The 13,324-nt window shown below is 43.1% G+C and overlaps 1 long non-coding RNA gene across 2 annotated transcripts in view; it reads left to right on the top strand.

The window, feature by feature from the left end:
- Window positions 1–2,631: 2,631 nt before the first annotated feature.
- The window catches only part of LOC126981985 (uncharacterized), an 11,906-nt gene continuing 1,213 nt past the window's right edge, over window positions 2,632–13,324 (top strand). Inside the window, exons 1-3 of one of the 2 annotated variants that reach the window (XR_007734420.1) lie at window positions 2,632–2,837; window positions 9,868–9,975; window positions 11,643–13,324. The exon at window positions 11,643–13,324 is cut by the window's right edge and continues 1,213 nt beyond it. This is a non-coding gene — a long non-coding RNA (uncharacterized LOC126981985). Of the gene's footprint in view, window positions 2,838–9,867; window positions 9,976–11,619 lie in introns of both variants that reach the window. The other variant, XR_007734419.1, reaches the window with a different exon arrangement.

Here is a 13,324-nt window from a genome sequence, read left to right as displayed (position 1 = left end):
ATCAAGAAATATCAAGAAATAAAAAAAAAGAACCAAACACGTTCAAAGTTAAATTTGAAAACATCAAATTATAGCTCATGTCGGTTCAAATCGCTATACTTATTTCCATAAACGTATCTTTACTAGTAAAGGCGTGACAGGTGGCTAAAGAAATGACGTGTTATCTCCAAAACTAAAGGTCGTAGCGAAGATTCGAGACCAGCGTTGTATTTCTCGTTAAATTCTAAAACTTTCATTATCTATTGACGAATGAGAAAAAATAGATATTAAACGAAGAACGTTGGATCAAAGTTTAAAAAAAACGCGAAAAACAGATCATAATAACCCCATAACTATTGGTCGTAGCGTCATTCTGAAGGCACCAGCGTGTTCCCCGCAACTGGTTCTCCCAGGCGACAATTGGGCATACAAAACTTTACAGTATTAATGGAGTTATAGGCCTTCAAAGTTTCAGCACGTTTTTTTAAATCGTGGATATCTCCGTCAGTTTTAGGCCTAGCGCAATTCTGATAGCACCAGAAATTCTAATATTGTTTTCTTCACGTCTATGAACCTCTCTGATCAAGCTGGAGGCAAGAATAACGAAACTTGCATATTTGAAAAAAGATGGTTTTACAGGAGGTGAAATTCTGGCCGTAAACACCGGAGAGTTTCATAACGGTAGAAACACAAAATCGTTCATAGCTCCGTTAATACTCTACCGATCGGATTCTAATAAGCATCAAAATGTTCAGCGTCAAATTCTACACCAGATGAGTGCAACGAACACGAGAAAAAACGAGAGGATAAAATTAAGGGTTACGACCATTTCTTGGAATATAGCTAATAACTTCTATAATAATTAAGCTAGCGCAAAACCAAGACCAGAAATGGATTCCTCGTTATTTTCCCTCTCCAAATCATGCCCGACATTAAGACATTACTTAGACATGGATGCAGGAATCTATGCAGAATCAAAACATTCTGATAAACGCTTTAGCTAGGATATCTTGATACCTAATAAAGTTATCTCTATTCTGACGACGCCACGTTATTCTCCGTCAAATTTTACATCAGATATCAGTTGATCAATAATACACAAGCAAAATAAGCAAAAAAAGCTATCTTTGGAAATACGCGTCAAATCTTAAATCTGATAACGCCGAAATATAGGGCGTGTCGGGTGACCTCAAGATATTAAATTTCATAAACATATCTGCAGTAGTTAAGGCGTGACAGGCGGTTAAAATATGACATGCTCTCTCCGAAACTAAAGGTGGTAGCGCAAATCTGAGACCAGCGTTGTATTCCTCGTCGAATTTCAACAATTTTATTATTTATTGCCGAAGGATAAATAATACGTAATAAGCGAGTGACGTTGGGTCAAATGTCGAAAAAGTGCGAAATTTCAAATCAATATAGCTCTATACCCATTAGTGGTAACGTAATTCTGAAAGTACCAGCGTGTTCCTCGGAATTTTTTCTACCAGTTGCTAATCAGGCATATTGCAACACGGATTGATTCAAGAGTTAGAGGCCTAGAAAGTTTTCGAAGGCTCTCACAAAACCGTTCATAACTCCGTCAGTTTTAGGCCTATTGCAATTCTGATAGCACCAGAAATTTTAGTATTTTTTTCTTCACATATACCAACCCCTTTCATCAAACTGGAAGAAGGAATAACGATTTTTTAATTTTTAAACTTTTTCGTGTTAAGGCCTCGCGGGGGAAATGTGGTAGTTTAGCCCCGTAGAGTTGCCGAGGAGGGGGGTTAAATCTTTACCTGCTTATATCTCCGTCTGTGATGCACGTAGAGCCTTCTTAAGGATATCAAAAGATTGCTCGTAAAATTACCTTTCTTTCCAGTGCAAGAGGGTAAGAATTAATTAGGAAATACTGAATGGCAGCGTCTTAGAGTTAGCGACGGAAAATAAATCGTATTACCATTAATACTCCCCGTAGGGCATTTCTAAGGATACGATGCATTCCCCGAAAAAGTCTGGTGTTGTTGAGTGCCAGGGACGTAGGAATTAGTAAGGGATTAAGGAATGGCATGATCTGAAAGTTAAGTAAGGTGATGGCTCAGAAACATCCATATATCTCACAAACTGTTAGCCCTAGCGCCATTTTGAGGCCAGAAATGGAGTTCTCGTCCCTTTTTACCCAATATTGGACACCAAAACATGAGAAAATGGTTTAAAATAGCATAAAACCATAAGTTCTAATTCCCAAACACGTAGCCATGTCCAGCGTACGACACTTTCTTCAACAAAATATGATTTATGCTTCCCAGGCGCCATGAAGCTATGAGTAATTATTATTTTAGGATCGTAAGGGTAATAAAAAGATAAATCCCGTCCTTGGAGGGGCCAGAATTGGCATTTAGAGCAATGTTGATACATTTCAAGGCGTTGAGTACGATATCTTGATGACCACATCTGTAAAGGTGCCATGTCGCCATATATTTACCCTCCTGTGTTTACCATTTCCTGACGTCCTGGACACATACAACATCACTCATTTATTATTAGAGTTAAAATCATTACTTCCCGATGTATCCAGACCATCGCTAAGTCTCAAATAAACGATAAATATGAGATTTCACGAACGGCGACGCGGCAACGCTACTGAGCTTTAATGACAAGTGGACTCAGTCGTGGTGTAGCAAGGAAAGGGAGAGGATACGCCTGTTAGACTTCCTGGCCAAACCTTACTCAGTGATTGTCATATCCTCGTTAAAACATGGCCATTAGTGTCATTAATCGCGTTGGGTATTGCAATTTATCTTTAACACCGCGGAGTAGCTGTAGAGGGCCCAGCGCCCCCCCCTACTTAGGCCTCCCATATATAGACCTATGCGGTGTGTATTTAAGTAATTGTTTTTCTCATATCAATCAATCAAAATGTACTTATACATTCATAGATTTGCATTCACATACTCGTAAACGCACACAAACGTACACATACATTCACACATACATACATACATATACATATACACACATACACATACATACATATATATACATACACAAAACAAACACACATGCACATACCTATATATCAAACCTTTTACTATACACCAAATATATAGAAATTCTCATTCATTCTGACAATTAATTGAATGATTTTTTCTTATCTTTTTCAAATGTCGAAAGATTACAGGTTAACATAAGATTTTTTCAATGTGTTGCCAGTGAGTTCCATATTCCTGGACCAAGACAGGCAATGCTATTATTACAGAGAGATGTATTAAATCGCGGGACATGAAGATTTGTACTGTTTGCTCTTTGTCCATCTATTAACGAGAAGATTAAAGAGTCTGTTTCCTTAATAGCAGTGAGTTCCATATTCGTGGACCAAGACAGGCAATGCTATTATTACAGAGAGATGTATTAAATCGCGGGACATGAAGATTTGTACTATTTGCTCTTTGTCCATCTATTAACGAGAAGATTAAAGAGTCTGTTTCCTTAATAGCAGTGAGTTCCATATTCGTGGACCAAGACAGGCAATGCTATTATTACAGAGATGTATTAAATCGCGGGACATGAAGATTTGTACTATTTGTTCTTTGTCCATCTATTAACGAGAAGATTAATTAAAGAGTCTGTTTCCTTAATAGCAGTGAGTTCCATATTCGTGGACCAAGACAGGCAATGCTATTATTACAGAGAGATGTATTAAATCGCGGGACATGAAGATTTGTACTATTTGCTCTTTGTCCATCTATTAACAAGAAGATTAAAGTCTGTTTCCTTAACCTAGCAGCTACGGACCAAGACCTATTAACATGATTAAAGAGTCTGCTTCCGGGTTGATGGTTTTAAATATCAATAACAGCAGGAAATAATTATGAATTGAGCCGATATTCAACAAATGATGTTTAGAAAATATCTCTCAAGTTGAACTGAACTTTCTAATGAAAAATATACATCTGAATACCGTTTTCTGTGCTACTACTAACATATTTAGAAGAGAAGGCCAAGTACAGCCCCACACAGAAATGCAATAATGGAGGAAGGGAAAGGCGAGCGTTTAGTGTGGCTGGACATTATACCTATACTACATGTTTATTTTGTATTTATAATGTCTATTTTCCGTTTTTTTTCCTTCCTTTGTTCCTTCCTTCCTTCCTTCCTTTGTTCCTTCCTTCCTTCCTTCCTTCCTTTTCAATTTTTATCATCTAATCTTTCCTTTTTATTAATGTTAATGACTGTGAATGTATGTTATTATTGTTATTGTTATTATTATTATTATTATTATTATTATTTATCTTTTTCTGTCTGTGTGTGTTCAGAATTATGTATTATATGTGTATTTTATTTATTTTAGTTTCTCTCTCTCTCTCTCTCTCTCTCTCTCTCTCTCTCTCTCTCTCTCTCTCTCTCTCTCTCTCTCTCTCTCTCTCTCTCTCTCTCTCTCTCTCTCTCTCTCTTCCTTCCCTTTCATTCTCTTCCTTTCCTTCCCTTTCCCTTCCTTTCCTTCCTTTCATTCCCTTCCTTTCATTCCTTCTTTCCTTTCCCATCCTTCCTTCCCTTTCCTTCTTTCATTCCCTTTCCTTCTCTTCCTTTTCCATCCCTTCTCTTCCTTTCCTTCCTTTCATTCCCTTTCCTTCTCTTCCTTTCCCTTCCCTTCTCTTCCTTTCCCTTCCCTTCTATTCCTTTCACTTCCCTTTCATTCCCTTTCCTTCTCTTCATTTCCCTTCACTTCTCTTCCTTTCACTTCCCTTTCATTCCTTTCCTTCTCTTCCTTTCCCAGCCCTTCTCTTCCTTTCCCTTCCTTTCCCTTTCCTTCTCTTCCTTTCCCATCCCTTCTCTTCCTTTCCCTTCCCTTTCATTCCCTTTCCTTCTCTTCCTTTCCCATCCCTTCTCTTCCTTTCCCTTCCCTTTCATTCCCTTACCTTAACTTCCATTCCCATACCTTCTCTTCCTTTCCCTTCCTTTTCCTTCTCTTCCTTTCCCTTTCCTTCTCTTCCTTTCCCTTTCCTTCTCTTCCTTTCCCTTCCCTTTCATTCCCTTTCCTTCTCTTCCTTTCCCATCCCTTCTCTTCCTTTCCCTTCCCTTTCATTCCATTCCTTCTCTTCCTTTCCCATCCCTTCTCTTACTTTCCTTCCTTTCATTCCCTTTCCTTCTCTTCCTTTCCCATCCCTTCTCTTCCTTTCCCTTCCCTTTCATTCCCTTTCCTTCTCTTCCTTTCCCATCCCTTCTCTTCCTTTCCCTTCCCTTTCATTCCCTTTCCTTCTCTTCCTTTCCCTTCCCTTTCATTCCCTTTCCTTCTCTTCCTTTCCCATCCCTTCTCTTCCTTTCCCTTCCCTTTCATTCCCTTCCCTTTCCTTCCCTTCCCTTTCCTTCTCTTCCTTTCCCTTCCCTTTCATTCCCTTCCCTTTCCTTCCCTTCCCTTCCCTTTCCTTCTCTTCCTTTCCCATCCCTTTCATTCCCTTTCCTTCCCTTCCCTTCCCTTTCATTCTCTTACTTTCCCTTCCCTTCGCTTCCTTTCCTTCCTTACTTCCCTCTCCTTCTCTTCCTTTTCCTTCCCTTTCATTCCTTTCCTTCCCTTCCTTTCCTTCTCTTCCTTTCCCATCCCTTCTCTTCCTTTCCCTTCCCTTTCATTCCCTTTCCTTCCCTTCCCTTTCCTTCTCTTCCTTTCCCATCCCTTCTCTTCCTTTCCCTTCCCTTTCCTTCCCTTTCCTTCCCTTCCCTTTCCTTCTCTTCCTTTCCCATCCCTTCTCTTCCTTTCCCATCCCTTCTCTTCCTTTCCCTTCCCTTTCCTTCCCTTACCTTCCCTTCCCTTTCCTTCTCTTCCTTTCCCATCCCTTCTCTTCCTTTCCCATCCCTTCACTTCCTTTCCCTTCCCTTTCATTCCCTTTACTTCCTTCCCTTTCATTCCTTCCTTCCCTTCTCTTCCTTTCCCTTCCCTTCTCTTCCCTTCCCTTCCCTTCTCTTCCTTTCCCTTCCCTTCCTTTCCCTTCCCTTCTCTTCCCTTCCCTTCCCTTCTCTTCGTTTCCCTTCCCTTCCCTTCCCTTCTCTTCCTTTCCCTTCCCTTCTCTTCCTTTCCCTTCCTTTCCCTTCCCTTCCCTTTCCTTCTCTTCCTTTCCCATCCCTTCTCTTCCTTTCCATCCCTTCTCTTCCTTTCCCTTCCTTTCATTCCTTTCCTTCCCTTCCTTCCCTTTCCTTCTCTTCCTTTCCCATCCATTCCCTTCCTTTCCCTTCCCTTTCATTCCCTTCCCTTCCCTTTCCTTCTCTTCCTTTCCCATACCTTCTCTTCCTTTCCCTTCCCTTCCCTTTCCTTCTCTTCCTTTCCCATCCCTTCTCTTCCTTTCCCATCCCTTTCCTTCCTTTCCCATCCCTTTCCTTCCCTTCCCTTCCCTTCCCTTTCCTTCTCTTCCTTTCCCATCCCTTCCCTTTCCTTCTCTTCCTTTCCCTTCCCTTTCATTCCCTTTCCTTCCCTTCCCTTCCCTTTCCTTCTCTTCCTTTCCCATCCCTTCCCTTTCCTTCTCTTCCTTTCCCTTCCCTTTCATTCCCTTTCCTTCCCTTCCCTTCCCTTTCCTTCTCTTCCTTTCCCATCCCTTCTCTTCCTTTCCCATCCCTTTCCTTCCCTTCCCTTTCATTCCCTTTCCTTCTCTTCCTTTCCCATCCCTTCTCTTCCTTTCCCTTCCCTTTCATTCCCTTTCCTTCTCTTCCTTTCCCTTCCCTTCTCTTCCTTTCCCTTCCCTTTCATTCCCTTTCCTTCTCTTCCTTTCCCATCCCTTCTCTTCCTTTCCCTTCCCTTTCATTCCCTTCCCTTTCCTTCCCTTCCCTTCCCTTTCCTTCTCTTCCTTTCCCATCCCTTTCATTCCCTTTCCTTCCCTTCCCTTTCCTTCTCTTCCTTTCCCATCCCTTCTCTTCCATTCCCTTCCTTCCTTCCTTTCCTTCTCTTCCTTTCCCTTTCATTCCCTTTCCTTCCCTTCCCTTCCCTTTCCTTCTCTTCCTTTCCCATCCCTTCTCTTCCTTTCCCTTCCCTTTCATTCCCTTTCCTTCCCTTCCCTTTCCTTCTCTTCCTTTCCCATCCCTTCTCTTCCTTTCCTTCCCTTTCCTTCCCTTCCCTTTCCTTCTCTTCCTTTCCCATCCCTTCTCTTCCTTTCCCATCCCTTCTCTTCCTTTCCCTTCCCTTTCATTCCCTTTCCTTCTCTTCCCTTCCCTTCCTTTCCTTTCCCTTCCTTCTCTTCATGTCCCCTCCCTTCTCTTCCTTTCCCATCCCTTCTCTTCCTTTCCCTTCCCTTTCATTCCCTTTCCTTCCCTTCCCTTTCCTTCTCTTCCTTTCCCATCCCTTCTCTTCCTTTCCCTTCCCTTTCATTCCCTTTCCTTCTCTTCCCTTCCCTTCCCTTTCATTCCCTTTCCTTCTCTTCCTTTCCCATCCCTTCTCTTCCTTTCCCTTCCCTTTCATTCCCTTCCCTTCCCTTCCCTTTCCTTCTCTTCCTTTCCCTTCCCTTTCATTCCTTCCCTTTCCTTTCCCTTCCCTTTCCTTCTCTTCCTTTCCCTTCCCTTTCATTCCCTTTCCTTCCCTTCCCTTCCCTTTCCTTCTCTTCCTTTCCCATCCCTTCTCTTCCTTTCCCTTCCCTTTCCTTCCCTTCCCTTCCCTTTCCTTCTCTTCCTTTCCCATCCCTTCCCTTCCCTTTCCTTCTCTTCCTTTCCCTTCCATTCCACTCCTTTCCTTTCCTTTCCTTCCCTTCCCTTCCCTACTATTCTCTTTCTTTCTCTTCCCTTCCCTTAGCTTCCCTTCCATTCTCCTCCCTTCCCTTTCATTCCCTTCCCTTCCCTTCCCTTTCCTTCTCTTCCTTTCCCATCCCTTCTCTTCCTTTCCCATCCCTTCTCTTCCTTTCCCTTCCCTTTCATTCCCTTTCCTTTCCTTCTCTTCCTTTCCCAGCCCTTCTCTTCTTTTCCCTTCCCTTTCCTTCCCTTTCCTTCCTTTCATTTCCTTCTCTTCCTTTCCCATCCCTTCTCTTCCTTTCCCTTCCTTTCATTCCTTTCCTTCCTTCCTTCCCTTTCCTTCTCTTCCTTTCAGTTCCCTTCCCTTCCTTTCTCTTCCTTTCATTCCTTCCCTTTCCTTCTCTTCCTTTCCATCCCTTCTCTTCCTTTCCCTTCCTTCCTTTCCTTCTCTTCCCTTTCCCATTCCTTCTCTTTCCTTCCCTTCCTTCCTTGCCTTCTCTTCCTTTCCCATCCCTTCTCTTCCTTTCCCTTCCCGTTCCTTCCCTTCCCTTCCCTTTCCTTCTCCTTTCCTTTCCTTCTCTTCTTTCCCTTCCTTTCATTCCTTTCCTTCCTTCCTTCCCTTTCCTTCTCTTCCTTTCCCATCCCTTCCTTTCCTTCTCTTCCTTTCCTTCCTTTCATTCCTTTCCTTCCCTTCCTTCCTTTCCTTCTCTTCCTTTCCCATCCTTCTCTTCCTTTCCCATCCCTTTCCTTCCCTTCCCTTCCCTTCCCTTTCCTTTCCTTCTCTTCCTTTCCCATCCCTTCCTTTCCTTCTCTTCCTTTCCTTCCTTTCATTCCCTTTCCTTCCTTCCCTTTCCTTCTCTTCCTTTCCCATCCCTTCCCTTTCCTTCTCTTCCTTTCCTTCCTTTCATTCCCTTTCCTTCCCTTCCCTTTCCTTCTCTTCCTTTCCCATCCCTTCTCTTCCTTTCCCATCCTTTCCTTCCCTTCCTTCCCTTTCCTTCTCTTCCTTTCCCATCCCTTCCTTCCTTTCCCTTCCTTTCATTCCTTTCATTCCCTTCCTTCCCTTTCCTTCTCTTCCTTTCCCATCCCTTCTCTTCCTTTCCCATCCCTTTCCTTCCCTTCCCTTCCCTTCCCTTTCCTTCTCTTCCTTTCCCATCCTTCTCTTCCTTTCCCTTCCTTTCATTCCTTTCCTTCCTTCCTTCCTTCCCTTTTCCTTCACTTCCTTTTCATTCCCTTTCCTTCCCTTCCTTCCCTTCATTCCCTTTCCTCATTCCTTTCCTTCATTCCTTTCCTTCCTTCCCTTCCTTCCTTTCCTTCTTCCTTTCCCATCCCTTCTCTTCCTTTCCCATCCCTTTCCTTCCTTCCCTTCCTTCCTTTCCTTCTCTTCCTTTCCCATCCCTTCTCTTCCTTTCCCATCCTTTCTTCCTTCCCTTTCATTCCTTCCTTCCTTCCTTCCCTTTTCTTCTCTTCCTTCCATCCTTCCTTCCTTTCCTTCCTTTCATTCCCTTTCCTTCCTTCCCTTCCTTTCCTTTCCTTTCCCTTCCTTCCCTTTCATTCCTTTCCTTCCTTCCTTCCTTCCCTTTCCTTTTCTTCCTTTCCCATCCCTTCTCTTCCTTTCCCATCCCTTCTCTTCCTTTCCCATCCCTTCCCTTCCTTTCCCTTCCCTTTCATTCCCTTTCCTTTGCCTTCCCTTCCCTTCCCTTCCTTTCCCTTCCCTTTCCTTTCCTTTGCCTTCCTTCCTTCCTTCCCATCCATTAAACTGCTCTCAAAGGCAAGGCCAGACAGAGGCAATAGATAAACATATTATTATTATTATTATTATTATTATTATTATTATTATTATTATCATTATTATTGTTATATGCATGGAAATGTCTTTAAGGAGGAGGAGGAGGAGGAGGAGGAAGAGAAGAATTAGTTGATAATGAAGGACTGGGAGGAGGAGGAGGAGGAAGAGGAGGTCCTTCATTATCCACTATTTCCTCTCTTCCTCTTCTTCCTCCTTTTTCTCTTGTTTTCTTTCTCTTCCTTCTCCCTATTTTTCTTATCTTTTTGTTCTTATTCTTGATCCTCTTCCTCCTCCTCCTCCTCCTCCTCCTTCCTCTTCTCATCCATCTTTTGACTCCTTATTTTCCATGTATTTTTATTTACTTTTATAACTGAACTATCAACAAAGCAATATTAACAAGTCTCCCCTTTGACCAGGTTTCCCCGTGACCTGTGTGCCGATTTTGTTGACCAGCAGGGCGTGCAGTGCTTCTGAGAGCCCCCGCCCCAGCCCCGAGACCAGCAGGGTGACCCACTGGACTTGAGGTGGGTCTGGGTTCCTATGCTGTCACATCCCTTATGCAAGAGTTCACCAGCATCTTCACTCTTTCATCCCTATGCTGTCACATCCCTTATGCAAGAGTTCACCAGCATCTTCACTCTTTCATCCCTGTGCTGTCCAAATCCCTTATGCATCCCTGTGCTGTCCAAATCCCTTATGCAAGAGTTCACCAGCATCTTCACTCTTTCATCCCTGTGCTGTCTAAATCCCTTATGCATCCCTGTGCTGTCCAAATCCCTTATGCAAGAGTTCACCAGCATCTTCACTCTTTCATCCCTGTGCTGTCTAAATCCCTTATGCATCTTTCATCCTGTGCTGTTCAAATCCCTTATGCAAGAGTTCACCAGCATCTTCACTCTTTCATCCCTGTGCTGTCCAAATCCCTTATGCATCCCTGTGCTGTCCAAATCCAGCATCTTCACTCTTTCATCCCTGTGCTGTCTAAATCCCTTATGCATCCCTGTGCTGTCCAAATCCCTTATGCAAGAGTTCACCAGCATCTTCACTCTTTCATCCCTGTGCTGTCCAAATCCCTTATGCAAGAGTTCACCAGCATCTTCACTCTTTCATCCCTGTGCTGTCTAAATCCCTTATGCAAGAGTTCACCAGCATCTTCACTCTTTCATCCGTGCTGTCCAAATCCCTTATGCAAGAGTTAACCAGCATCCTCACTCTTTCATCCCTGTGCTGTCCAAATCCCTTATGTAAGAGTTCACCGGCATCTTCACTCTTTCATCCCTGTGCTGTCCAAATCCCTTATGCAAGAGTTCACCAGCATCTTCACTCTTTCATCCCTGTGCTGTCTAAATCCCTTATGCAAGAGTTCACCAGCATCTTCACTCTTTCATCCCTGTGCTGTCCAAATCCCTTATGCAAGAGTTAACCAGCATCTCTCCTGTCTCTGTTCTCTGTCATTCTTCCTTCCTTCCTTCCTTCCTTCCTTTTACCTCCCCCCTCCAGTGTGTGTGTGTGTGAGAGAGAGAGAGAGAGAGAGAGAGAGAGAGATGCGTGCTCTCCCTCTTTCTCCCTCCCCCCCTCTCCTCTATCTCCCTCTCCCTTCTATCCCTTCGTGTGTGTGTGTGTATGTGTGTTTGTGTGAGAGAGAGAGAGAGAGAGAGAGAGGGAGGTGCCTCTTCAACAAGTTTCAACTTGCTGTTCCTCGACCCTTCCTTTCCTTTCTAACCATGTATATTATAATCTGTGTGTATGTGTGTGTGTGTGTGTGTGTGAGAGAGAGAGAGAGAGATGCTAATCTCTCACAAATTTCTCTGTATATTTATGCTTGCATCTCAAAATTATCAAATAATTTATGTTTCTCTATGTGCACCATTTAATTTTGCATGTTTTTTATATATAATACTTGATGATTATGTTGAAATTATGGCTGAAAACTTGTTATAATCAGAAGCAACGTTTGAAATTTGCGCGGCCAGCCCAGATACAGGGCGGGGCGCCGTTTTGGCCTGGTCATAGTGAAGGGGCAAGACCTCTCGGCAGGGTTGTTTGGATTTAAATCAAATGTTTTAACCCTTTTCTTGCACCCCTGAGAACTCTTGGGAGTTTTCCATAACTTAGGAGACTCTCGGAAATGCTTATGAAATCTGTTAAAACTCCCTCAAACTCTACAGAAAGGATCACCCCATATCTGCAGATCCTGGTGGCACCCGACCCGAGCTACTGGTACTGCCGGAACCCCCTGGCTGGCGGATGAGATCTTCCTGACGGATGTGACGGCCAACTTCCTGACTGTGAGGATCGGGGAGTGCAAGAAGCAGCCGGGGGTTTTCAAGGACATGACCGACCCAAACCAGAATTCCCAGTGCTCGATTATGTGATGTGTTGTGATTGTGAATATGTCTTGACTTTGCTGGTGAAGGTTTCCATGGCAAATAGGATCATACTGAAAAGGTATTAGCTGGGGGTCTTCAAGGACACGACCGACCCAAACCAGAAATCCTAGTACTCAATTATGTGGTTATTGTGAATATGTCTTGACTTTGCTGGTGAAGGTTTCCATGGTGAACAGGATCATACTGAAAGGATATTAGCATGGAAAGATATTGTTGTGCTGTGTTCGTGGGAGTCCCGTAAACAAACATGTGGGTACAGCTATTACTGGACGCAAAATGTTATTGTAAAGCCTGCTGGATACATTTGACAAGCATAGAAAACCACCTAAAAATTATAAGTTAAAACTCTGTCATCACTTGCAGAATTGGAAGTCCAAACAATCTAAACTGATACTTCAAAGGAAGCTCACAGCCTTGGGATTACTTTAGGCATTTGGGTTTGAGTCTTGGTGCAAAGCCAGATTTTTAAGAAATTTATTTATAAAATTGTACGGGCCGTGAACACCTCGTGTGTGACCCCCTGCTGCTCACAAGCCGTACACCAATTAAAAAAAACATATTTGTGTCTTTACCGTGGAGCAGCGACGAGCCAAACTTGTGCCATGATTTAAACCCAAAAAAATAGATGATACATAAACTGATCACAAATGCTTTGATATATATTATGAAATGGTTTGTGTGAGGGGTGATTTTTTCTCATTTTTCTCGCTTAGAGGGACCATTAAGAAACATGATCCCCGCTGCTACCAGGTTGAAAAAAAAAAAACTTCCTATGGAGAAAACATATTCTCTGGGGAAGCTCAAGAGATACTCCTAGATGAAGGCCATTTCCTGAGGAGTATTATGCACTCTTTGTTATGCCTGTTAGGGCAAACACAGATTTTTAATTAGTATTTTCCCACCAGTAGTACTATGGGTTGTCCACCTCACCCTACAGTTGAAACAATATAACATTTGAAAAACCATTCTATTCCACCTTCTGTATAAAAAGAGATGTTATATGTTTTTTCCTGTTTTAGTCATGGAATTTACTATTAAGCAGAATATTGTTGTACACTTGGGCACTTAAACAGGAGGAGGCTTTTCAAACAGGCAAATGTTGGTGCCCAGATGTTTAAAAATGCTGCTTGGAAGTCTGGAAGAGTGACTGGAATCTGCGACTTCTTAGCTGATGGGGGCTTCGTGGTGCAGTGGTTAGCACACTCAGCTCACAACCAAGAGAGCACGGGGTCGATTCCCAGGCGGAGTGGAAAAATTTGGGCGGCTTTTCTGATACCCTACGCCCCTGTCCACCCAGCAGTGAATGGGTGCCAGGTATTAATCGGGGGTTGTGTCCCGTCTCCTGGGGTTTGTTCCCTTCTATAATTCCTTCCCATTCTGTCTCTCTCCGGCACATGACCACAGATGTTGCGCCCACTAAACAAAACTTTCCAACTTTTTCTCTGGTGATTCTCTGTACAGGCAGTGGTTCAGAAGGTGTACT

This window comes from Eriocheir sinensis, chromosome 49 (genome assembly GCF_024679095.1).
Source record: "Eriocheir sinensis breed Jianghai 21 chromosome 49, ASM2467909v1, whole genome shotgun sequence".
Classification (NCBI taxonomy): Eukaryota; Metazoa; Arthropoda; class Malacostraca; order Decapoda; family Varunidae; genus Eriocheir; species Eriocheir sinensis.
Note: the sequence above shows the minus strand (reverse complement) of the source record. Positions and strands in the feature narration are given on the sequence as shown.